The following is a 26,561-nucleotide window of genomic DNA, read 5'->3' on the forward strand; positions in this document are numbered from 1 at the left end:
ATAGACTCATTGTGTTTCTAACCTCTGATTAAGTAGATGTTGTATTAGTTGTGTTGATTATAGTAAAAGTGATTCTAAAAGCCAGTGGTTCTGTGACAGTTAATATAAACACTGTAAAACCTGACAAGTCACGGTAACTCAAACCATTTGAGTAAACAGATTGCCTTAAAAACTCGACAAGTTAGGTTAACTCAAACCGTTTGAGGAAACTGATTGCCTAAAACCTGGACTTTACACCTCTGTCTGTAATATATCTGCTTCTTTTACACTCGCTGGCCACCCGGTGGTATTGTGAGCAAATGAAACCTCCAGAAATTAACCCTTTTGTGAACTTGGCTGAAAAGCTGAAAGCTTCATGAGGCTTCATTTGCCCATCACTACTTCAGTGATTCTGTTTATTAACAGCAGCTGTTCATCACTAATGCACAATCATCACTTAATTAATCACTTAATTACTTAACTGCAAAGTTTTAAAATTTACACGGTTTAAGCCAAGGCAATTGGTTTACTCAAAAGGTTTGAGTTACCCTAACTTGTTGGGTTTTACAGTGTGTTTGTGGAGGTGACACTAACTCCAGCCTGTCAGGACATCGAGTCCACAGGTTTCCTAACAAGAAATAGGACAGTATCTTCCGGGCCTCGGTGCGTTTGTGCAGCTGAAGAGACGGGACTTAACTGATGCATCTGCTTCGAGAAACACGGTGGTGTGTAGCTTAACGATCACTTTACACCGGAAGATTATCATCCCGGCGATATGAGTTCCACATGGGATGCCGAAGCAAGAGCCTAGTGAGACTCGGAGCGGTTTCTTCGGTGCGCACAGCACCTTCATCGGGTCCCGGTTCGCCTGTGGTTCGGCCGCCGGCAGGAGACATGATACTCACGGATCCGTCAGAGATGCTGCTTCATGAATATGTCAACTGTGCACCGTAAGTCTTGTTTTTTAACATTTGCTAACTACCAAATCAGTGAACATAATTATTTAAATAATGAGACACAACGAGACGTGTATAAGTTGTTGTAAAGCACCGCAGCTAGCTTGTAAGCATTAGCAAAATATTTTTAAAAACTTTACCGCATGAGAAGGCATAACTGCTAGGTTAACCTCAGTTTGCTAATATTATAACCATCAAGTCTAGTTACAGCTTAGTGTCATTGTTTGTACAACTAATTGGTAATTTTTTTTTGTCATGTGGTGTGTTTATAAGGCTTTGGATGATGAGAGTGTGAAGATCTGAAGCAGTGGAGCGGTTATGAACCACCTCTGCTGGACTGCAGCTTCCACTGCTAACGGAGATGCAGATGTGATGGAGGCCAAGTGGAAGAGCATGGTCAGCAGTGAATGTGATCTAAACGTTTGCTTCCCAGACAGCAACATAGTGTTGGCCCAGATCCGGCCCACATCTGTCCCGCATGAAATCCATGCGGGCCAGATGTGGGCTGGATCTGGGCTGACACTGCTTGCTGTCTGGGAATTGCTTCTCCCAGCATATGCATCGGGCCTCATGGAGTCTCTGAGATATTTGGGAATACTGCAGGAGGAATACTGCAGGTCACCACAGGCTCCAGGAGAACGCAGTACTGTCTGTCTTCTGCCACACCTGCTCCTCTCTCCAGATCCCTCCAGAGGATCAACAAGATCAGGCTGTTGGCGTGTATCTAGCATAGCATTCACGATTTAACACACGTTAACAACACATTAGTGTGATACCCAGACTGAAAGATTGTTAAATGTTATTAAATGTGTCAGATGGTATATTTTTCTTTTGGTAGTATATGTTTGGTACATCTACATCTATCTATCTATCTATCTATCTATCTATCTATCAAAAAAAAGTTGAAATGTGTTTTGAGTTAGGTATTATCAGTTCTATGAAATATTTGTTATAATTTAGTGTGGCATAAATAAAACTGAATTGAATTAACCATAAATGCAGATCTGCTTGAGATATATATATATACATAAATAATGTAAACTTAATAAACAAGTTTTTATACAGTAAAACAATTTGTGATTGTGATTATTTTTTATTGTGACCAAAATGGGGCCATTCAAAATCTTTATAAATTTCTCCTTAGGGCTGACACAACAGCCGTTGCTTGATGTGCCTGCACAGAACACCATAGGCCCAGCGGACAACTTGCCTGTATGCTGTCTATATTTGTGTTTACCAGTAAATAACAATTTTTGATCCTATTGGTATGTCATGACCTAAATATAGGCAACTTGTAATTGAGAAACAAAATTATTCTGATAGTTTAAATATTCAAATCTTTAATTTACTATGTATTTATACATAAAAATATTCAGCTCAGATTAATAATTGATCTCTGCCCTAAACATACATGTGTCTGCTGGCCTGGAGAGGTCTATGCTCCTGTCTGAAGTGCATATACTGTATAATACAGTATAGGCTATCTGTAGCACATATTATGGGTTCAGACAACAAGCCTCAAAGCCTGGGAGCAGACTCAGACACTGCACATCAAGTGCGGGGGTCACATTCTCCACTAAGACCCAGTGTGTAACGTATCTAACTCCCTGCAGCACTGACTTTCCTCAGCTGTGACCATAGCCTTGCATTTACCACACAAGCACCTATGAATCAAAAACGTGTTTATCTCTCTCTCCTGCGGTGATGAGAAACTGCTATATCACGTAACGTTAGTGTCGGGTATTAACAAGCGTGACACGCCTGATCAACGCTTATTAGTTTCTGTTACTGGTAAGTATCAATACTCATAGATGACCAGTACTAGCTTTGCTATTGCCTGATTAATACATATCGCTAGCTAAGGTGTGTATATCTGTTAGCTGACTGGTCTCTCACCAAGACACCTGTCCTGTTTTCCTCACATATTAACTCAATTCGTCTCCTCTGACCGTTGTTCTGTCTAATCCTGGCCTGTCTCTGCTCTCTTGGCCGCATAGCAGGCTCATAATTTTATCTGTGGTCTGTCATACGAGTGTAAATAAACATTTAAAATTTCCACAGCATCAGAACTGTCATCGCGATCCATTGCTTTCCTATGGTTAACATGCACCGCTCTCCCTTTTGATGCGTCACTTCCGGTTTTGGCGGTTTTCAGATGCGGAAGTAAAATTCACTCACAAAAACGACTCCAGAAGCCTTAATAGCGTATTTTAAAGTTTATTTTAAAGAAAATCTAGTTCCTACATTATTTTTCTATACATCGACTCACTGGGGTCTCTAACCTGCAATATGCCCTTTAAAAGTAACTCTGAAGCAATGTTAAAGTTAAAGGTGCCACAGGTGATTGTCTTCAGAAACATTTTTTGTTATTATGGTTGAAAGTCTCTTCACATCCTGATAGCAATCATTACGTTAATTGGTCTAAATGTATTTATATATTCTGTGGAAGGTGTAGGACCAATAAATGTTCATCCAATCAAAACACTCGGTCCTCTGTAAATAAATACAATTTAAATTCACGTCTTGCACACTTTAATGCCCTTTGTATGGAACATACGCTTTGAACTGGAATCATGGCGGAATATCTGGTGATGTCCACTTCACAGGGCACTTATTACGGTCAAACAGAACAACCATCGGACGTGATAAGATATACATATGAAAAGTGCAGAGTGGGGAGGGCGTGAGGACTGTAATTAGGAACCGTTGATGTAGTAGCCTATTGTAGTAATTTAATGTTGTCTCTGGTATTCTGCTCTTTGAGCTTATGTGCGTTCATATACTTTATTGTATTTGTAATATATTCTCTGTTTTAATAGTATGTTTCTTATAACTAATTAAAAGCTAATCAAATAAATACATAATAGTAAATATATGTAATATTTATATTTATATATTTACTAATATTTACTATATTTCACTGGAAAAATTATTAATTGAATTTACTACATTTTTTTAAGGAAAGTGGTTGCAATCAATTTATTTTAGCTACATTTAAATAAACAAATTTAGTTGACTAACTTTCAACATTTTTTGTTTAAATGTAGCTAAAATAAATTGTTTGTAACCACTTATCTTAAAAAAATATTATTATTTTTTGAGTGTACAACAATCTTTCATATTACGCCTACATTAAGCCTTTTTTAATGTAATAACTTTTACTTAGGCTATGGCAAGATATATATGTGTTTCCTAAAAAGATTCAAAAACCTTGGCCATTTTCTGCTCGGTCGCGTGACATCAGCCCGTCCAATTACAGCTGAGATGAGCTTCACTCAAAGAGTCACAAAAAAAAAAAAAAGGTAAGCATTTCAAGCATCTTTATTCCTATTTAAATCACTTTTGAACGTTTATGATTTATTTCGTATCTTATTATTTTAACCAGCTCAGCAAAGCTAATGCAAAGAGGAACTAACACGCCGTTAAATCAAAGTTATCAATGGCAAGTGTTAAATATGCAGTGTTTTACACCACAGAAAATAAAAAAATATCTTTTTTTGCGATTTTCTTTCTCAGTCGGACACAGACAAACAAGTCCGGTGATTTTTGTCTTTTAAACCAGTAAGACAAGCTGACAGATCTAACCGACACTCGTGCCACAGAAACTAAAGCAACCAGTGGCGGTTCTACATTGAATTACTCCCCGGGCGAGACCCCCTCTGACCCCCCTCTTACACCCAAATGTAGCAGCACAAATGGGTCTTCTGAAGCAGTACAATATTTTAGACTGAAATTTAAATCATTGATCAACTCATGCAGACACAGCCCTGAGAAATACTGGTTCTTTCACACCAAATGAAGGACATCATGATATCTGTAACGTGGCTGACGAGACGTGCGGATCCAAGTGCAAGCTTTTATTTACAGGCATGGTCATAATACAGGCAGGGTCGAGCAATGGCAAACAGGTATGGCAGGGACAAGACAAAGAGTAATCCTAAGGCAGGCGAAGGTTGACGATGGGCGAACAGTATCCAAAAGGGCAAGGCAGAGAGATAATCCAGGTACACAAGCTATAATTCAGGCAAGGGAATAAACAGAGTCCGAACAGATAGACAGGGGTAAATACAGGGAACACAGACTAGAAAATAACAAACGTTCCGTAAAGCAGCTGACACTAGGGGAGTGAAAAACGCAGGACAATACAGGAACTGAATAGAAACACGGAATGGCAGGGAAAGGGTTAATTCAGGAAACACGGGCTAGAAAACGAACACAGGAAAACAGGCAATGCAAGACTAGGATACAGACAAGGGCTCTGTAGAGTTGCTACGGCTAGGGGAGCAGTAAACGCATATAATACTCGGCACTGACGGAAGGAAAGTCCAGGGTTTAAATAAGGCATGTGATCAGTGTGTGCGTAGGATCAGGTGTAGGGATGCAGCGATTATAGATTTTGTTGGTACGATTATAGTCTGAGGAATAATCACGGTTTCACGATTATTACGATTATTATGCATTTATTCATTTCACAACATAAAATCACATAAACACTCTTTAGATATTAAAGTGTTATTTATTGCTGCCTTTTGAAACAGAAATAACACAGTAACCAATAATACAGCACAAAATAATAATACTAAAGAAAAAAAAAAAAGTCCATCTCTCCTATTGGAATTAAAAAAGGTGACCTCTGCTCTGTAAATATCCATGTCAGTATTTCCCTTTTGAAAATAACAAATGTATTTGGTGTTTTCATTTCATTCTTTCGACATTTCTTTTGGACCTGAGGTACAGAACTTGGAAAGATGGTGAAAAATAAATTGACTTATGAATAATACTATAACAGGGATGATAAATCACAATATTAATGAAGTATTATTAATATATGACTAATATTAACTTTATTTATCCCACAGAGGACACTGTTACTAATGAGGGAATAAACTAAACTATTATTGTAATCAACTGTCATCAATACTTATTCATTTTAATAATCTTTATTCATCTGATTTTACATAAGGCCTGAGAAAATCATGTCTATTATTTTGGTTTGTGAGATCGAGATCGAGCTGCCCACACAAACATTTAGGAGGACAGAAACGTGTTGTCAACGCTGCCCAGCGACTTTCATTAATAAAATAGCTTAGATACTGGATCGCTACATTATATTAATCAGCAAAGAGGGGGTAAAATGACTGTTTAAATAACTAAACTCAAATCTTCATTGTTTGTAGTGACGCAGATGCAGGTAGGCTAAAGCCTCGTTTATACTCGCGCCTGGCTCGCTTCGCGAGCCTCCGCTGACTGCGCGCGCTTCACACACGCGCTCGCGCTCTCTCACTGCACTATTTCATCTCTGAAGCGGCAGAATGTTCGCGCTAACGAACGTCGCGTCAGGTGGTCCTTGCCTTCACGTCGTGCATTAAAATCGTTTATTGCTCAGCCAGAACAGGTTGGCTAGCTGTGCATTATCCCTTATGTATTCACTCTTTAACAGCGATTTTTACGGCAATATTGATGTACCCAAATTTAAAATGGTCCCACACTATCGAATTCAGTCATTTCTCTGGTGGAATTAAAGGATCGCTGTTTGGTTCCTCTGTCATAGTTAATCTAGTAGCCTCCGTGTCTCTGATAAGCACGGCATTTTAAGCTGGTGCACCGCTAGTGTAACTTTGTTTTCGTTTTGCTCATGTTTCAACAGTTCCATTCCATACAACAGAAACACTCGGTATAGCGGAGCCTTTACGATTAATTAACCGTTACGTTTTAAAGCGCGGTTAATCGTAAAACCGGTAAATCGCTGCATCCCTAATCAGGTGTGCGTATGATTAGTGCAATGAGTGATTGGTGACAGCTGTGATCAGTAATGGATGTTGGGAATTGGATAAATAAAAAAGACCTCTGGTGGTGAATGAACAGAAGTGCAGACCAGATTCGTGACAATATCCAAGCATGTTATATGTAATGTAGTGTGTCACCATTTTTGATTTAGACTGTATTGGCAGAATGAAAAACATATTAAATTTCAGTTTGCCTTTGATTCAGAGTCATTATGCTTCAGAAGAATACGAGTTGGGTCTTGAAAGTTCTAGTTATAGCAGGCTTTCTTAATATGGATTACAAAAAAGGTCTTGTGTGTAGGGATTATAGATTTTGTTGGTACGATTGTAGTCTGAGGAATAATCACGGTTACACGATTATTATGCATGTATTCATTTCACGACATAAAATCACATAAACACTCTTTAGATATTAAAGTGTTATTGATTGCTGCCTTTTGAAACAGAAATAACACAGTAACCAAAAATACAGCACAAAAAAAAAGTACATCTCTCCTATTGGAATTTTAAAAACGTGACCTCTGCTCTGTAAACATCCATGTCAGTATTTCCCTTTTGAAAATAGATCACAAATGTATTTGGTGTTTTCATTTTGTATATTCTTTCTACATTTCTTTTGGACCTGAGGTACAGAACTTGGAAAGATGGTGAAAAATAAATTGACTTATGAATAATACTATAACGGAGATGATAAATCTAAATATAAAATGATGATAAAATATAAGACTAATATTAACTTTATCCCACAGAGAGCACTGTTACTAATGAGGGGAGTAAACTAAACTATTATTGTAATCAACTGTCATCCATACTTATTCATTTTAATAATCTTTATTCATCTGATTTTACATATGGCCTGAAAAAACATCTATTATTTTGGTTTGTGAGATCGAGCTGCCCACACAAACATTTAGGAGGACAGAAACGTGTTGTCAACGCTGCCCAGCGACTTTCATTAATAAAATAGTTTATAGATACTGGATCGCTACATTATATTAATCAGCAAAGAGGGGGTAAAATGACGGTTTAAATAAATATCAAAATCTCAACTCAAATCTTCATTGCTTAAAGTGACGCGCAGATGCAGGTAGGCTAATTCACACACTCTCTCACCGCACCATTTCATCTCTGAAGCGAGCAGAATGTTAGAGCTAATGAACTTCGCGTCAGGTGGTCCTTGCCTTCACGTCGTGCATTAAAATCGTTTATTGCACAGCGAGAACAGGTTGGCGAGCTGTGTATTATCCCTTATGTATTCGCTCTTTAGCAATTTTACGGCACTATTTAAATGACGCCCTGGTCATTCTTGGTGTACCCGAAATGGTCCCACACTATCGACTTCAGTCATTTCTCTGGTGGAAATAAAGGATCGCTGTTTGGTGCCTCTGTCATAGTTAGTAGCCTCCATGTCTCTGATAAGCACGGCATTTTAAGAAGAACGTTCAGCTGATACACCCCTCAAAGTTTTTCCAAATTAAATCCAGTTGACCGACAGCTCTGGAAGACATTTTGTGAAAAATTACTACAAGTTTTTGAAAAGTACTACAGGGTTTTAAATGGGCACACGCCCTACTGAATAAACACTACTCTGATCTTCACACCTTTATTTTTAAATATGAACATTTAAATATGTCTTTCCACACAAGGGTTTATTTTATGATTGGTCATGACATATACTAACACTTTTTTTTAAATGCATCTAGAAAAAGGAGCCTGACCAGGTGCAGAAGGCAGTCCCCATCATTGCTGTTGAGGAGGAAGAGGAAATGTCACGAAGGAACCCACTGATGTTTCGATTGTCTTTGAAGACGAAGTGGTGATGTCAACCAAGTCTAGTGTCAGTGCACTGCTGTTTTTGCACTTTATGCCCTTATTTAGAGTACACTAACTTCTCAAAGCAGCTTTACAGAAAAGGCATGTGTCTACATTACAATTTAGCCTGATCTGTACTAAAAATACTTTTCAACTTGAATCGTGTTGTATCATGTGATTTACAGTGATGCTACATGGGTGTACTCACTTCTGTTGTATACTGTAAGTTTGACTAATAAGCTGGAAGCAATATTGATGTGACATACTGATAATTCCTCACTGCTAATCATGATGTTCGTTCTATTAAGTAGTATGGGTTTAATAGGATATTTACAGTCTGATGTAGTAAAAAGAAAAAGTTGTATGAACATGCCCTCTGACCTTACCTCTTTTACTTTAACAAATGCTGTTCTTGTGGAGTTTCCACACACAAGTACATCTGATGTGTGAGTGTGAGTGGCCATCAGGCGCAAGTGTAACAAAGAGCAATTCTTTTTAGAATTGCAATATTTTTTGGACATGTGTAATTTAAAATTGTTTTGTGTTGTATTTATTTTACATGTTTGAAATAAAGTCTCATCTTTTTTATGTTCGTTTCTTTCAGCATTCTTTTTATTTAAAAACATGGTTTGTGCATTTTATATTTTGCAATGCTAAAACCATTTGAGATTTAAATAAACACTGTTTGCATTGTTAATAATGTGTGTTTGTCTGTCATTGAAGTAATGTATTTATTGTAATGACCGTAAAAAATGGATTCAGCATTGGGGAAAAATGTGCATATTTTTACTCAAAAATAACACATTTATAGTATATTGCTTGTGTATTTCAAAGACACTCATAATTAATTTGTAATATACTCGTAATACAAAAAAGTACACTTTAATGTCACTAATCAAGCATGTAAATAGGCATGTACTAAGAATACTTGAAGTTGTTCCAATTTAGCATCAAAAAGTACACTAAATACACTTAAAGTTATACTTTACTATAATTGAATTAAACTAAAATGCACTTAGTACAAAAATAGTCGTTCCAAAATAGCATACTTCAAGTTAACTAATCATTAACACACTTGACAATTAGTCTGGCTGCAAGTATACCTAGTATACTTTTTTTCCCACTAGTGTTACTTTTAACACTCTGTAGTGTGGACACATATAGACACCCAGCAGTGTTAATTTGATACCGGGGATTTTGCTATGTAGTCATAGTTATTAATATTCTGCATTGTTGTTTGTGCAGCTCGTGCTGCGCGCTGAAGAGAACTGAACCAAATGCATCTTATACGATACATGTCAATGTAAATGTCAATGTCAATTTTATTTATATAGCACTATTAAAAACAACCATAGGTTGACCAATGTGCTGCACAACAAAAGCAATTCAAATAAGACAATACAAAATTTCTAAAAAAAACAAAAAAACAATTGAAATTCAAAGTACTTATTGATAAAATGCCAATTCAAAAAGGTGGGTTTTCAACATAGATTTGAAAACAGATAGTGAAGGTGCAGATCTAATACAGAGGGGCAGAGCATTCCACAATCTAGGTGCAGCAACTGAGAAAGCGCGGTCACCCCTGCATTTCAACTTCGACTTTGGGACGCATAATAATCTCTGGTTGGACGACCGGAGAGACAAAAGGGGCCAATGTACAATAAATAATTCTGATAGATAGGCAGGGGCCAAACCGTTTAGTGATTTAAACACTAAAAGAAGAATTTTAAAATTGACTCTATAGCGCACAGGCAACCAGTGCAGAGAGCGTAAAACTGGTGTAACATGATCCCATTTTTTGGTACTCGTTAAAAGCCTAGCAGCTGCATTTTGAACTAACTGCAGACGGGATAGGGCTGACTGACCAATCCTGAAATACAGCGAGTTGCAGTAGTCTAATCTAGAAGTAATAAAGGCATGAACTAATTTTTCAAAATTTTTACTAGACAGGATAGGTTTTACTTTTGCTAGAAGTCGAAGCTGAAAAAAGCAGGACTTAATCACTGTATTTATCTGTCTGTCAAATTTTAAACCATCATCAAAAATGACACCCAGATTTCTTACCCAAGGCTTCACAGAAGAAGTTAAATCACCAAGATTTACTATCGGTGTACTACGAGAGTCCGACGGAACAAACACAATTATTTCAGTTTTACTCTCATTGAAATTAAGAAAATTTAAAGACAACCAGGCTTTCACATCAGACAGGCATGACATAAGTGTTTCCAAACCACTTGAACTCTGTTTAAAGGGCAAATAGATTTGAGTGTCGTCTGCATAGCAATGGAAAGACAGACCATGCTTCCTAAATATAGAACCCAATGGGAGCATATACAATGAAAAAAGAATAGGAGCCAGTATGGATCCCTGGGGAACACCACATGACAAAGAAGCTACTTTAGATGAGAGATCACCAATATTAACTCCAAAACTACGGTTAGAGAAATATGATTTAAACCATTCAAGAGCACTTCCTTTTATGCCTACACTGTGCTCCAAGCGAGCAAGCAAAACAGAGTGGTCCACAGTGTCAAAAGCAGCGCTCAAGTCTAGGAGCACAAGCACAGCATGATCCCCAGCATCACCAGTTAGTAGAATATCATTTAAAACCTTCAGAAGTGCAGTCTCAGTTGAGTGGTGTTTTCTAAAGCCTGACTGAAAGACTTCAAAGATCTTATTTTCATCAAGAAAAATTTGAAGCTGTTGCAGGACTACTTTTTCTAATATCTTTGTAATAAAAGACAAATTGGAAATGGGTCTATAATTGGTTAAAACAGAAGGATCTAGGTTCGACCTCTTGAGCAAAGGATAAACTGTAGCATGTTTTAAAACATCCGGTACAGTGCTAGTCTCAAAACATCGGTTTATCATGGTCACAAGATAGGGACCCACTGCACCAAAAACTTGTTTCAGGAAATAAGGAGGAATAGCATCAATGGGGGAGCCAGATGGCTTTAACTGACACACTATGTCTTGGAGATGTAAAAAAGAAATAGGTTCAAACTGGCTGAACTCAACAACACAGAATGAAGAAATAGAAGGATCCAAAACAGGTGGAGATATCCCCAACCTGATATCACTAATCTTATTAATAAAAAATCTAAGAAAGTCATCACACAAAGTATTTGACACCTCTGGGTGCTCACAAACAGTTGGATTAACAACAGCATTAAAAATAGTAAAAAGAGTTTTAGGTCTGTGGTAATTCTTTTCAATAATTGCCGTGAAGTACTTGGATTTTGCTGCTCTGACTGCCTTCTGAAATTTAAATAATGAATCTCTTAAAATGTCAAAGGAAATTTGGAGCCGATCCCTTTTCCACTTACGCTCCGCTCTCCTAGTGTTCTGCCTCAGAGAGCGTATGTTGTCATCAATCCAGGGCTCAGATCTAGATTTGAGTTTTGAGGCCTTTACAGGAGCAACTGAATCTAAGACATCCACACATGTGGAATTTAACCTGAACAGGAACTCCTCTGCACTCAAGTCACATTGACTGACACCTACTGATTTAATAGCCTCACAAAAAGCTAATGAGAAAGCTTCACTAGTAGTAGATGTAATTAATCGAGAGTGACGGGTAAATTGAGTGACTTTAGGAGTATTAGAAACCCAGGGAACAGAAAACAAAACAGATTTATGGTCAGAAAACCCGTTGTCAAGTACTTCAAGATTGTACAGAGAAAAGCCATATGTCAGCACAAGATCAAGTGTATGTCCCATCTGGTGAGTGGGGACATTGACATGTTGTTCTAGATCAAATGCATTTAACAGAGTATTAAATTCTTTGGCTAGTGAGTCTAAAGTGCAGCATACATGAACATTAAAATCACCAAGAATCAACAGTTTGTCATATTTTGGTGTAAATTCCCCCAAAAAGTCTGCAAACTCATTTAAAAAGTTTATATTGTGTGTTGGGGGGCGGTAAATCAGAGCAACCAAAAGTGGAAAGTTCAGATCCATTGTAAATAGCTGCAGCTCAAAACTCCGATAGTCATTAATCACTATTGACCGGTGTTACGGTTTAACTGGTTTCCGTGTTATCTGGTGACCAACTTCCTGGTTCAGGTCTCCGCTCCAGATGTGATGGGACGACCGCAGCAGATTTGCCGATTCTGAAAGCTAAAACCCAGATAGCAACATATTGTCGGCCCAGATCTGGCCCACATCTGGCACATGTGGAATGATGATCTGGCCCACATGTAGCGTGGAATGATGGCACTTGGACGGACCGCTCCTGTTTGCCAGATCTGGGCCACAAGCAGGCCATAGCAATGCCACATGTCAGCCAAGAGCAAAGAAATAAACCACACTTATCTGAGCCACAAAATCTTATTTTAATATATTAATATTTAACATAAATTATTTATAGAGTCCTCTCAGCTTGTCTAAGCTTGTTAACAAGTAAAATCACTGAAGGAAAGAAATGAACAGAAAAAAGAGCCAAATAGAAACTCGAGAACTACAACTGATTAAGCCACAGCCTTAGATGAATTCAGCTGAAGATAAAAGACATTAAATCTATGATCTCAGCAGAGGAGGATTAAACAACTCCACAAACAGCATCACCAGCTTCACTTATTACTAACCAGACTGACTTTATTTCTGTTAAGAGGTCTACAGAAGTTCTTATTGAGAATTAACAGGGTTTAAATCTAATGTTTGTTTCATTTGAAGTCACCATAATGGTGATTGGTGTTTCCATTAATTGGGCTCTTAACTTTTATTACAATTAGCTTGTCTTTGCTGGCTGTTGTTATGGTATGTTTATCAAACACATTTGCAGTAACAAATAAAGGCAAAATGAGATCAGGTGATGATAGTCAGCTATTGATGGTTCATCATCATAATGAAATAGCCTGATTCATTAATGTCGTTTGACTCTAGCGATTGTGTTGTACCAATAATACATTTGCTGTATAAAACTGCAGCCTAAGATCAATAGCATTGCAAAACCAATTAACGACTTTTTTTTTTTTTAAAGCACAAAACATTAATCTCTTATAACACACAAACACATCATAAATCAACACATGAACCTCAACAGTGGTGACAATAGAAAGTGTAATGTTGCAATGCATGCTGGGTACCATAGTACAAAACTCCCAGCATGCATCACAGCATGAATAAATTATGCAGCTGAATTGTCCTGTTATTTTCTTTAATTCTAACTTTGGTTCATGTATTTATTTTGTATTTCTTGCTGTTTTTTTGTTGTGTCTTTTAGTAGCTTTTTGTGATGTCCAGAATTGATTAGCTGAATATTTTGTCACCATTGTTGTGATTCATATGCTGATTGCTCATATCTGTGTGTCAGTGTTGTTCACCTTCTTGTGTTTTTTTTGGTATATTTTCAAACTGACGTTGTAACTCAAGTTGCAGTAATACAGGGTTTGCAATGTGAAAGCATTAAATTACACAGCTTTGAGGTTCAAATGGCAATATATGATAATTGTGAAACCATCAATAGTAAACTATGATGTTCTGCAGATGTACACACTGTCACAGCAGCCAAAGAAAACAAATGATCAACAATAAGAATTAAGAGCCCCATTAATGGAAACACCAATCACCAGTATGGTGACTTCAAATGAAACAAACATTAGATTTAAACCCTGTTAATTCTCAATAAGAACTTATGTGGACCTCTAACAGAAATAAAGTCAGTCTGGTTAGTAATAAGTGAAGCTGCTGATGCTGTTTGTGGAGTTGTTTAATCCTCCTCTGCTGAGATCTTCATAGATTTAATGTCTTTTATCTTCAGCTGAATTCATCTAAGGCTGTGGCTTAATCAGTTGTAGTTCTCGAGTTTCTATTTGTCTCTTTTTTCTGTTCATTTCTTTCCTTCAGTGATTTTGCTTGTTAACAAGCTTAGACAAGCTGAGAGGACTCTATAAATAATTTATGAAGATTTTGTGGCTCAGATAAGGTTATTTCTTTGCTCTTGGCTGACATGTGGCATTGCTATGGCCTGCTTTTGACCCAGATCTGGCAAACAGGAGCGGTCCGCCCAAGTGCCATCATTCCACGCTACATGTGGGCCAGATCATCATTCCACATGTGCCAGATGTGGGCCGGATCTGGGCCGATAATATGTTGCTATCTGGGAACTGACGTGATATTAAACTGTTTAATAAACGCACACCTGCCCATTACACGATTTTGGTATTCTTGTAATGATTACAAATTAATGGTATGATCGCCCGTAGAGGCTGAATTACAGAAAGAAATAAAAAAATGTATGTTTGGCACGGGTTTCGAACACGCGCTAAAAGCAGTCGCGCCTTGAGACGCCAGTAACGAAGGCTCTGAACTACCGAGCAGCACTGATTCAACCCCGGATTTTTGGATTCAAATAGGATTTTACTTTTGGTGTGACATTATGTAGCTGGTTACATCAAGAAAATGTGCCCGTGTTAACTTGTGACCTGTGTTTACTTGTTATGAAAATTAATATTATAGTATAATGACATTTTATGGTTTGTGATGTTAAAGTATATTTCATTGAGACAACTATATATAGCCTAAATTTCTGGCTACTGTGGTTTAATTACAAACGCTATCGTTAAACTATTTACTATAGTAAAAACATGGTACATTTTCTTCAGAGACTAGCTGATGTCTCATTTGATTAATTTAAAAACTTTACGTTATTTCCACGTTGTTTTCGCCGTTATTTTCTTGTAGAAATACTTTGGAAACATGTGACTTGATGTATTATTTGATTGTAATAGTGAATGAAACGTAAACGTTATATTCTAGAAACGCTGCTTATTACTTTGTAAACGTGTTAACTTGTGCTTTGCATTCACTAGCTGTTTATTATTATTATTATCCTATAACAGTATATAAAATATTAACTTTTAGAATTAATCGGCTAGTGAACGCAAGTCACAAGGTAACACGTTTACAGGCTATCATTTACAGTTGTGCTCAGAATTATTCATGTTAGACCAGACCGACTGCAAGCCACAAACACCGGCACCGCCATCTTGAATCCAACAGGTACATAATATATACAGGACATAGTCTTAACCGGCTGAAATGTTTTGAAATCACTTGTACCCTACCTGATCGGAACAAAATTCAGTCTTTCACTCAGCCTGTGTCAGTTTGAGTCTTGTTAAAGATTTAAATCCCTGCCCGCCAAAACGCTCCTCTGTCGGTCATGGATTATGCAAAGTGAAATTTAAATCTATAATAGGGGTGGTTGGAATTATTCACGCACGTTAAAATATTTATTTAAAGCTTCCTTCTTTTCAGATTCTTATTTACAGCATTATCTTAATAGGCTGTATATTAACTTATTGGGAGAAAACCGGTAGTTCTGTGTGAAACCAGAAATTGAGCACCCCCATATAGCCAAAATGGCATGGTCATAACACCCTGCAAATATTCGACTGCGAGATTGGGAGTCGAATCAGGCTCCTCCAATCGAAGCATCGAATCGTCGACTATTCGGGGTCACCCCTAAATTAGTCACTTAATTATCTCATAAACTTTAACTCTTTGAGGACTTGGGATTTTACTTGAGACTTGCTTGTGACTTGAAAAGAATGACTTGGTTCCTCCTCTGGTGAAATCAGCTGCCGAGTTCATGGGTGGAATAAACATATGGCAGGACTTTTACTTTCTGACCCCTGGACTTTACACCTCTGCTAATACTCTACTAACACTCTAATGAGAGTTAGATATGTAGGTGCAATTATATTTATAGTCAATAGAATGTGTTAAAAGGACCATCAAAATAAAGTGAAACCTCTTTTTTGGCTAATTTGTCTAGACCATTTCATCTAACTTGCCTACACTTTCAAGGGTCTGAAAACTGTGACAGTAATAAAGATGAACTCATAATAAGAGATTGTGTGGAGCAGGGCTGGATTGGTAATCGGGCATACCTGGCATTTTCCCGGTGGGCCGACACACTTAAGGGGCTGACAGAATATTTATTTAGTATTTATTTATTTTTTGCCAAGGACCATCACGCACGGACAGCGAGCAGCCAGTGGCCCACTGGTTTGTCTGCGTGAACCACCCAATCACAATGCGCTGTAGACAGAGTGATGAAGTACTTTGCTCTGCCTATAAGGATTGCTTTACCCCTCCCCACTTCACCTTTGTGTCTCAAAAAGCTTCAGCCCTTAAAATATGTGGAAATGTTACAAAGTCTGTAAACGGGATGTTAACAGAGGCCAGAGATGGGACACGATGAAAACTAGGGATGGAAAGATGCATGGATGAAAAACAAGTCAAATACAGGTGCATCTCAATAAATTAGAATGTCGTGGAAAAGTTCATTTATTTCAGTAATTCAACTCAAATTGTGAAACTTGTGTATTAAATAAATTCAATGCACACAGACACACATAGTTTAAGTCTTTGGTTCTTTTAATTGTGGTGATTTTGGCTCACATTTAACAAAAACCCACCAATTCACTTTTCCACAACATTCTAATTAATTGAGATACACCTGTTTGTGACAATTCAAATCAGTTGAGATGAGAAACAAATTGCGATACAGTTGGGGGGTAGGAGTTTACATAAATGTATCTCTGAGGGGAACTGACTGTCTTTAGAAAAGTTTCATTGGCATTATCCTTTCATCTTTCCTCTGAACGATGCATATCAAAGTAATACTCATAAGCACAGCTCTGCTTTGTTTAAAGTGGTAACCCAGGAAACACTACATTGCCTGTTACATAAGCACCACCTGCTGGCAGAGAGTGAATTTGCATTTTTAGCATACTTCTTAAGCCCAGTTCAGTCTTTGTAGAGCAAATGAACAGCTTGTTCATTCTTTCTTGTCTCTTGCTTAAAGGAAAGAAGCAATTCGTATCAGAATCAGCTCATTTGCTGACAATTAGAATTTTCAATGAAAAATCATGATCAGTGCATCTCTAGTTTTTGTAGATAGCCTATTGCTTAGTTTCCTCAAACAGTCATAACTTTTACTATTAAAGCGATAGTTCACCCAAAAATGAAAATTCTGTCATTAATTACTCACCCTCATGTTGTTCCAAACCCGTAAGACCTCCTTTCATCTTTGGAACACAAATTAAGATATTTTTTAATGAAATATTAGAGCTCTCAGACCCTCCATAGACAGCAAGGGTCCTTACGTGATCAAGGTCCAGAAACGTAGCAAGGAGATCAGTAAGATAATCCATGTGACATCAGGGGTTTAACCGTAATTTTACAAAGCTACGAGAATACTTTTTGTGAGCAAAAGAAAGAAAATAACGACTTTATTCAAATTTGTCTCCTCCGCGTCACCCTAGGGCCATTTTGGAGAATATCCTCTGGACGGAAATTGAGTACACACTGTAAAAAGTGATCCACTATATTTACTCAATAAAATTGTGTCAACAGATTACAAGCAATATTATTAATTAAATTCAACACATAAAAATTAATTAGAATTATTCAAATGAGATGATTACAAATTAACCATTCAAAATGAGTAAAATAGCACAAAAAAATTAAGTAAAATTTAAACAAAAATATTGGTTTCTTTGGACAAAAAACACTATGCTAATGATACTATGTTATTCATGTCAGGCCAGTAGTTGGCGATCAAGAAACACTGCGCAAAAACATAATTTGCATGCACATGACGTCACCTTTTTCACAAATTCATGTTTTTGTTGTTTACATGGAGATGATACAGGCATCTTGTTCAAAAGCTTGTGTTTCCAGGCCCCCAAAACTGAATTATTGAAGACACCTGATGTTAACAAACAGAATAACTGAAGGAGAAAATCTGAATTTTTAGGTTACCATTACGGTGGTCAATGTTTGCTTTAGTTGGGCTCTTGACCCTTGACTCTTTAACATTAGATTTTGTTTGGCTGCTGTTACAGAGTTAAACAACAGTTAAGACAAGCCAAGAGAAAAGGTGATCGGGTGGTGTTGGTTATGTTTTGACATCATCATCTGACCTGAATCTCTCAGTTGGATTTACCGTATAGATTTCTGCCATCCTATGATTGTACAGTGTAATATCTGGAATTTTCAACATAAACAGATTTTTAAAAGCTCTCCTGGTCAAATAATAAAAAAGTATTTTATCTAGGCACACAGACATCAAGTATCAGCGTGAGAACCTCAACAATGGTGACCATCAAATGTTGCAGTGCATTCTGGGTGCCACCAATCAAAACTCATCAATAGCTCCCATCATGCATTGCATATTTTTAGTAGTTTGTTTTGTGACGTTCAGAGTTGATCTGTTTATCACCGTTGTTGAGATTCATACTCTGATTCTTGATGTCAGAGTGTGCCTAAAAGAACAATTTTTAAGAAACCTTTTGGATTATACTGAAAATTTCAGATCTTATACTGTCGTAAATCTAATTCAGAGATTCAGGGCAAATAATGATGACAATACATAATCAACAACACCAGACCACCTTTTCATTAGGCTTGTCTAACTGTTGTTTAACTCTGTAACAGCAGCCAAACAATATCTAATGTTAAAGAGTCAAGGGTCAAGAGCCCAACTAAAGCAAACATTGACCACCGTAATGGTAACCTAAAAATTCAGATTTTCTCCTTCAGTTATTCTGTTTGTTAACATCAGGTGTCTTCAATAACTGTTTTTGGGGCCTGGAAACACAAGCTTTTGAACAAGATGCCTGTATCATCTCCATGTAAACAACAAAAACATGAATTTGTGAAAAAGGTGACGTCATGTGCATGCAAATTATGTTTTTGCGCAGTGTTTCTTGATCGCCAACTACTGGCCTGACATGAATAACATAGTATCATTAGCATAGTGTTTTTTGTCCAAAGAAACCAATATTTTTGTTTAAATTTTACTTAATTTTTTTGTGCTATTTTACTCATTTTGAATGGTTAATTTGTAATCATCTCATTTGATTAATTCTAATTAATTTTTATGTGTTGAATTTAATTAATAATATTGCTTGTAATCTGTTGACACAATTTTATTGAGTAAATATAGTGGATTACTCAATTTTATTGAGTAAATATAGTGGATTACTCAATTTTATTGAGTAAATATAGTGGATTACTCAATTTTATTGAGTAAATATAGTTGATCACTTTTTACAGTGCACTCTTCTGTGTTAGCCACATACTGGATGCGCTGTTTTCGTTCAAATCAAATCGTAAATATACGTAAAAGACATATCCGTGCGGTGTGGCTGACACAGAAGAGCGTACGCAGTTTCCGTCCAGCGGACATTCTCCAAAATGGTGCTACGCTGACATAGAGGAGACGAACTGTTTGGGTTTCATTTTTGGGTGAACTATCCCTTTAACAGCAAGTCAGGAGCGAGTGAGTACACTGGTCCACTATACACTGTAGGTATAGTTTTAGTGTGTACCTGGTATTCCCTATGTTATGGGGTCCAAATGTGTGTGTATGTATGTGTGTGTGCATGTACATGTACATGTGTATTTTGAACGACAGTCCTAGGCTATATGCAGGTGCTGTCCGGCTAGAACAATTCTGATCATAGTGGTGGGCCACTTGGACCAAAAAAATGCCAGGGCTGATTTTTTGTCCCAGACCAGCTCTGGTGTGGAGGACTGCATATGCGTTCAGATAAACACTGAAACACCAGTTTGATATTTTAAAGATTTCATTATCATAGCAGAGAAATCTCTTTAGGGAACTGACAATCTGACCACAAGCAGAGGAATAAAGATACTCTTTCTAACTGCGCACTAGTGAATGTCCGTTACATACGTTGCACGAAGCATCTGCACAAAACAAACCAACAGAACTGATTCAACAAACATTATTACAAAGTACAAAAAATATGATTGACTGAACAAAAAGACTGACCAAAACACAACAAAGTGCATTTCTCTTTCACAAACAGCACTAACTGCACACCTGCTCCTTCAAGCTATTTTTTAATCCCTCATATATCATGGACTAGAGTTCAATTTGAAAATCTGAGAGCAGCATGAAAAGAAAAAAAAATCAGGAACACTAAATCACTTGATCTCATTAATAATATGAGCAGTTAACATCCACTGAAATACATCCAGAGAAAGCAATACTCACAGAACACAAGAGGAAGTTGACTGAGCTCCATACTGACCGAATAATGACAGACAGTTAAACACACAGACTGTGTTAAAGCCTCAAGACTTCCTGATACCTTTCAGATCCAACATGACACATTATACAGATACAAATGCATCGTGTGTTAGAGAAAATGTTGCTAAATGTTTTCACAAAAATGTAAAACTGACTGACATGCAAGTTTTGGACAGAAATGTTGTCATGATTCAGTATCAATGTATCGATCTGCACAAGGACACGAAGATTGGGGATCCAAATGCAGTTTATTATGGTAATCCAAAACTGTAATGTCATACACAGGGTCAGTCCAAAGTAGGGCTGTCACGATATTAGATTTTTCATATCACGGTTATTGTGGCCATAAGAATTCACAATATTGATATATCGCGATATCTATCGAAACATTGCGGGGGATATCAGTCAATTTTTTTTTTATTGAGTTTTTCTTTTTCACCCAACAAACATAAGGATACTGATAAACGCAGGGCACAAGACTGGCTTTCTCTGTCTTCTTTGGAGGTCCTATGAAATAACAAGAGAAAAAATACTGTCAATTTCAACAATATGATGATTAAATATTAATGGTAACACGTTACAATAAGATGTCATTTGATAACATTAATGTATTAACTAACAATATATTTATTACACAATTTATTATTCTTTGTTAATGTTAATAAAAATACAGTCGTTCATTGTTCATGTTAGTTCACAGTGCATTAAAGTTTACAAACACAACTTGTGATTTTAATAATGCCTTAGTATGCTGAAATTAACATTAACTAAGATTAATAAATGCTGGATTGTTCATTCTCATTTCATGTTAACTAATGCAATTAACTAATGTTAACTAATGAACCTTATTGTAAAGTGTTGCCATATTAACATCTAATCTGATACTTTAACCTGTTAACTTGTATACCCGTATTTTAAGCTCTTTAACCTATAGTTGCGCCGGTGCCACTGAAGTCGTTCAGTAAGAGCGCTGCTAATTCAGTTTTAATGTGCATCTGGAATGGCTGCAGATGAGGCATTAAGTTCATGGCACTGCGACCAGCTGAACATTTTACAGAGTTTAATGTAGCAATGTGGTTGCTCAGTTGTTCAAGATCAGTTTTAATCGTGTAACTGTTAACAGATTTGAACAAAGAAATGAAGGGTAACACTTTAGAACACTGTTCCATCGTTAATGAATAACTACACAGGAACAAATGGCTAATGCACTATTAACATTGTAGAAACTACTACTAACTAACAAGAAACTCTGATTAACGATTTATTAAGCAATAGCGCTAAGTTGAAACTGGTAGTTCACTATTAGCTAACCAATAACTACTATTTTTTCATATATCCTGAGAACTCCTAAGAACTACATTATACAGGTTCATAATTAATGTGAGTTATGCATAATGAATAATTAATTCTCAAATGAAGATCATGGTAACCCACTTGTAATGATTCAAGTATTACCAAATCCTTCTAAATGAACTACTAATTACTTGGATCAGTATTCTAAAGTGAAGATCACGGTAACCCACTAGTAATGATTTAAGTGTTACCAAATCTAGCAAAATGAATTACTAACCAGGACCTTACAAAAACCTCAAAAGTTTACAATGACTTCAGTAATTACTAGGAGTTATCAGCATCTTCACTTTAGAATACTGATCCAAATAATTAGCAATCCTTCTGAAGAAACTACTAATTATTGTGATCAGTATTCTAAAGTGAAGATCACGGTAACCCACTAGTAATGATTTAAGTGTTACCAAATCTAGCAAAATGAATTACTAACCAGGACCTTACAAAAACCTCAAAAGTTTACAATGACTTCAGTAATTACTAGGAGTTATCAGCATCTTCACTTTAGAATACTGATCCAAATAATTAGCAATCCTTCTGAAGAAACTACTAATTATTGTGATCAGTATTCTAAAGTGAAGATCACGGTAACCCACTAGTAATGATTTAAGTGTTACCAAATCTAGCAAAATGAAAAGAAAAAAATCAGGAACACTAAATCACTTGATCCCATTCTTAATATTAGAGCAACCATTGAAATACATCCAGAGAAAGCAATACTCACAGAACACAAGAGGAAGTTGACTGAGCTCCATACTGACCGAATAATGACAGACAGTTAAACACACAGACTGTTAAAGCCTCAAGACTTCCTGATACCTACAGTCAGATCCAACATGACACATTATACAGATACAAATGCATCGTGTGTTAGAGAAAATGTTGCTAAATGTTTTCACAAAAATGTCAAACTGACTGACATGCAAGTTTTGGACAGAAATGTTGTCATGATTCAGTATCAATGTATCGATCTGCACAAGGACACGAAGATTGGGGATCCAAATGCAGTTTATTATGGTAATCCAAAACTGTAATGTCATACACAGGGTCAGTCCAAAGTAGGGCTGTCACGATATTAGATTTTTCATATCACGGTTATTGTGGCCATAAGAATTCACAATATTGATATATCGCGATATCTATCGAAACATTGCGGGGGATATCAGTCAATTTTTTTTTTATTGAGTTTTTCTTTTTCACCCAACAAACATAAGGATACTGATAAACGCAGGGCACAAGACTGGCTTTCTCTGTCTTCTTTGGAGGTCCTATGAAATAACAAGAGAAAAATACTGTCAATTTCAACAATATGATGATTAAATATTAATAGTAACACGTTACAATAAGATGTCATTTGATAACATTAATGTATTAACTAACAATATATTTATTACACAATTTATTATTCTTTGTTAATGTTAATAAAAATACAGTCGTTCATTGTTCATGTTAGTTCACAGTGCATTAAAGTTTACAAACACAACTTGTGATTTTAATAATGCCTTAGTATGCTGAAATTAACATTAACTAAGATTAATAAATGCTGGATTGTTCATTCTCATTTCATGTTAACTAATGCAATTAACTAATGTTAACTAATGCAATTAACTAATGTTAACTAATGCAATTAACTAATGTTAACTAATGCAATTAACTAATGTTAACTAATGCAATTAACTAATGTTAACTAATGCAATTAACTAATGTTAACTAATGCAATTAACTAATGTTAACTAATGCAATTAACTAATGTTAACTAATGCAATTAACTAATGTTAACTAATGCAATTAACTAATGTTAACTAATGCAATTAACTAATGTTAACTAATGCAATTAACTAATGTTAACTAATGCAATTAACTAATGTTAACTAATGCAATTAACTAATGTTAACTAATGCAATTAACTAATGTTAACTAATGCAATTAACTAATGTTAACTAATGCAATTAACTAATGTTAACTAATGCAATTAACTAATGTTAACTAATGCAATTAACTAATGTTAACTAATGCAATTAACTAATGTTAACTAATGCAATTAACTAATGTTAACTAATGCAATTAACTAATGTTAACTAATGAACCTTATTGTAAAGTGTTGCCATATTAACATCTAATCTGATACTTTAACCTGTTAACTTGTATACCCGTATTTTAAGCTCTTTAACCTATAGTTGCGCCGGTGCCACTGAAGTCGTTCAGTAAGAGCGCTGCTAATTCAGTTTTAATGTGCATCTGGAATGGCTGCAGATGAGGCATTAAGTGCATGGCACTGCGACCAGCTGAACATTTTACAGAGTTTAATGTAGCAATGTGGTTGCTCAGTTGTTCAAGATCAGTTTTAATCGTGTAACTGTTAACAGATTTGAACAAAGAAATGAAGGGTAACACTTTAGAACACTGTTCCATCGTTAATGAATAACTACACAGGAACAAATGGCTAATGCACTATTAACATTGTAGAAACTACTACTAACTAACAAGAAACTCTGATTAACGATTTATTAAGCAATAGCGCTAAGTTGAAACTGGTAGTTCACTATTAGCTAACCAATAACTACTATTTTTTTTCATATATCCTGAGAACTCCTAAGAACTACATTATACAGGTTCATAATTAATGTGAGTTATGCATAATGAATAATTAATTCTCAAATGAAGATCATGGTAACCCACTTGTAATGATTCAAGTATTACCAAATCCTTCTAAATGAACTACTAATTACTTGGATCAGTATTCTAAAGTGAAAATCATCATAACTTCCTAATATTGACTGACGTCATTGTGAGCTTTTGAGATATATGTAAGGTTTTGGATAGTAATTATTCAGGTGTTACTACATCCTTCTGAAGAAACTACTAATTATTGTGATCAGTATTCTAAAGTGAAGATCACGGTAACCCACTAGTAATGATTTAAGTGTTACCAAATCTAGCAAAATGAATTACTAACCAGGACCTTACAAAAACCTCAAAAGTTTACAATGACTTCAGTAATTACTAGGGAGTTATCAGCATCTTCACTTTAGAATACTGATCCAAATAATTAGCAATCCCTTCTGAAGAATTTGGTAACACTTGGGTCATTACTAGTGGGTTACCATGACCTTTACTTTAGAATGAATTATACATTATGTATTATTCATATTAATCATCAACCTGTATACAGAAGTTCTTAGTAGTTCTTGGGGAGGTATAAAAAAAAGTTACTGATTAGCTAATAGTGAACTACCACATTCGACTAAGCACTAATTACTTACTAATTAATTAATCAGAGTTGCTTGTTAGTTACTAGTAGTTACTAGAGTGCTAATATTGCATTACTCATGTGTTCTTGTGTAGTTATTCATTAATGATGGAACAGTATTCTAAAGTGTTACCAAATGAAGTGAAAACTCATGAAGTGAGTTTTGATTCTTATCACATGACGTCTGCGATTTTCACGTACCAATTCAGACGGGACTAACATCTCTGTGTTTATTACAGAGGTGTGATGTCTGTTTTGTACATCTGGGCGTTTCAGAGGTCACACGCTCTGTATGCACACATTGGGTGTCATTCGGATTGATTACCATTAGTATAACAGTTTTACTACAAATACCATGGTGAAGCTATATGGCTAGTACAGCAAAACCATGTTAATGTGTGGTTGCTTTAGTTTTACTTTAGTTATTTATTTGTAGTAAACCCGTGTTTAATTTTCATAAAGGTGCATGCAATTAAAACATTATGTAATTGAGTGCAGAAATGAACACGAGTAATTTTACCTGACTCAGATATTACAATAGCCAGTCTGAATGGTTTACGTGATCTGACTCCTGATTTTATTATTGTTTTTAATTGATTTACTTATTTTTTTCCTTGCCAGGAGGCAAATATATCAAACATGAGCACGGTAAGAGCGTCTACGGTAATTCACGTTGGCCAAAACACACAAGGAAACCCGTTGTGAAACAAAATCTCACCGGCAATCATAGACATTGCATTCGGACGGGATTAGTTTTCTCAGAGGATCACTGAGTTTGCTGAAAAACAGTAGGTAATTTGCTCTGGAATTATTACAAAGGTTGTGTGAGAAAAACACAGACATGGCAGATTCGGACGGGATTAAAATCACCCAGTATGTCTGTGAAACACACATTTCTCTAACGACCCCCTGTAAAACTAGTCCCGTCCGAATAGGGCTATATGACTAATAAAATAATCGCAATTTACTCTGTATAACTGAACATGGCTTTCCTCGGAGTAGCTGCGTGCGCTGCGTTTTCTTCTTGTTTGACAGGTGTCAGGGTTAAGGCGCAATACTGCCACCTGGAGGTCAACCAGGTACTAGCGCTGGAGTATTTACATGTGGTGTTATCAGTCCTGTTCATTTTAAATATTGCGGTTATCACCAATACCGGTATATCGTCACACACTAAATGAACACGATATGGATAATTATTGCTTTGAATATCACGGTTATGGTCAATACCGGTATATCGCAACACCCCTAGTCCAAAGGGTAGCAAACAGGGCAGAAAACTAAGACAAAAAGCAGGAAACAAGGCAAAATCCAAGCAAGACACAAGAGCCAGGAAAAGCAGACTCAGAAGGAGTGTGACAACA

General features: G+C 36.3%; 1 protein-coding gene across 1 annotated transcript in view; it reads right to left on the reverse strand.

Moving 5' to 3' along the window:
* The window catches only part of LOC131520834 (Fc receptor-like protein 5), a 37,750-nt gene extending 17,156 nt beyond the window's left edge, over positions 1-20,594 (reverse strand). Inside the window, exon 1 of the mRNA XM_058745342.1 lies at positions 20,568-20,594. The gene's annotated coding sequence lies outside the window, so the exon portion shown is untranslated. The remainder of the gene's footprint in view (positions 1-20,567) is intronic.
* Positions 20,595-26,561: the final 5,967 nt, after the last annotated feature.

The sequence above is a fragment of the Onychostoma macrolepis genome, chromosome 15 (assembly GCF_012432095.1).
Source record: "Onychostoma macrolepis isolate SWU-2019 chromosome 15, ASM1243209v1, whole genome shotgun sequence".
NCBI classification, from domain to species: Eukaryota; Metazoa; Chordata; class Actinopteri; order Cypriniformes; family Cyprinidae; genus Onychostoma; species Onychostoma macrolepis.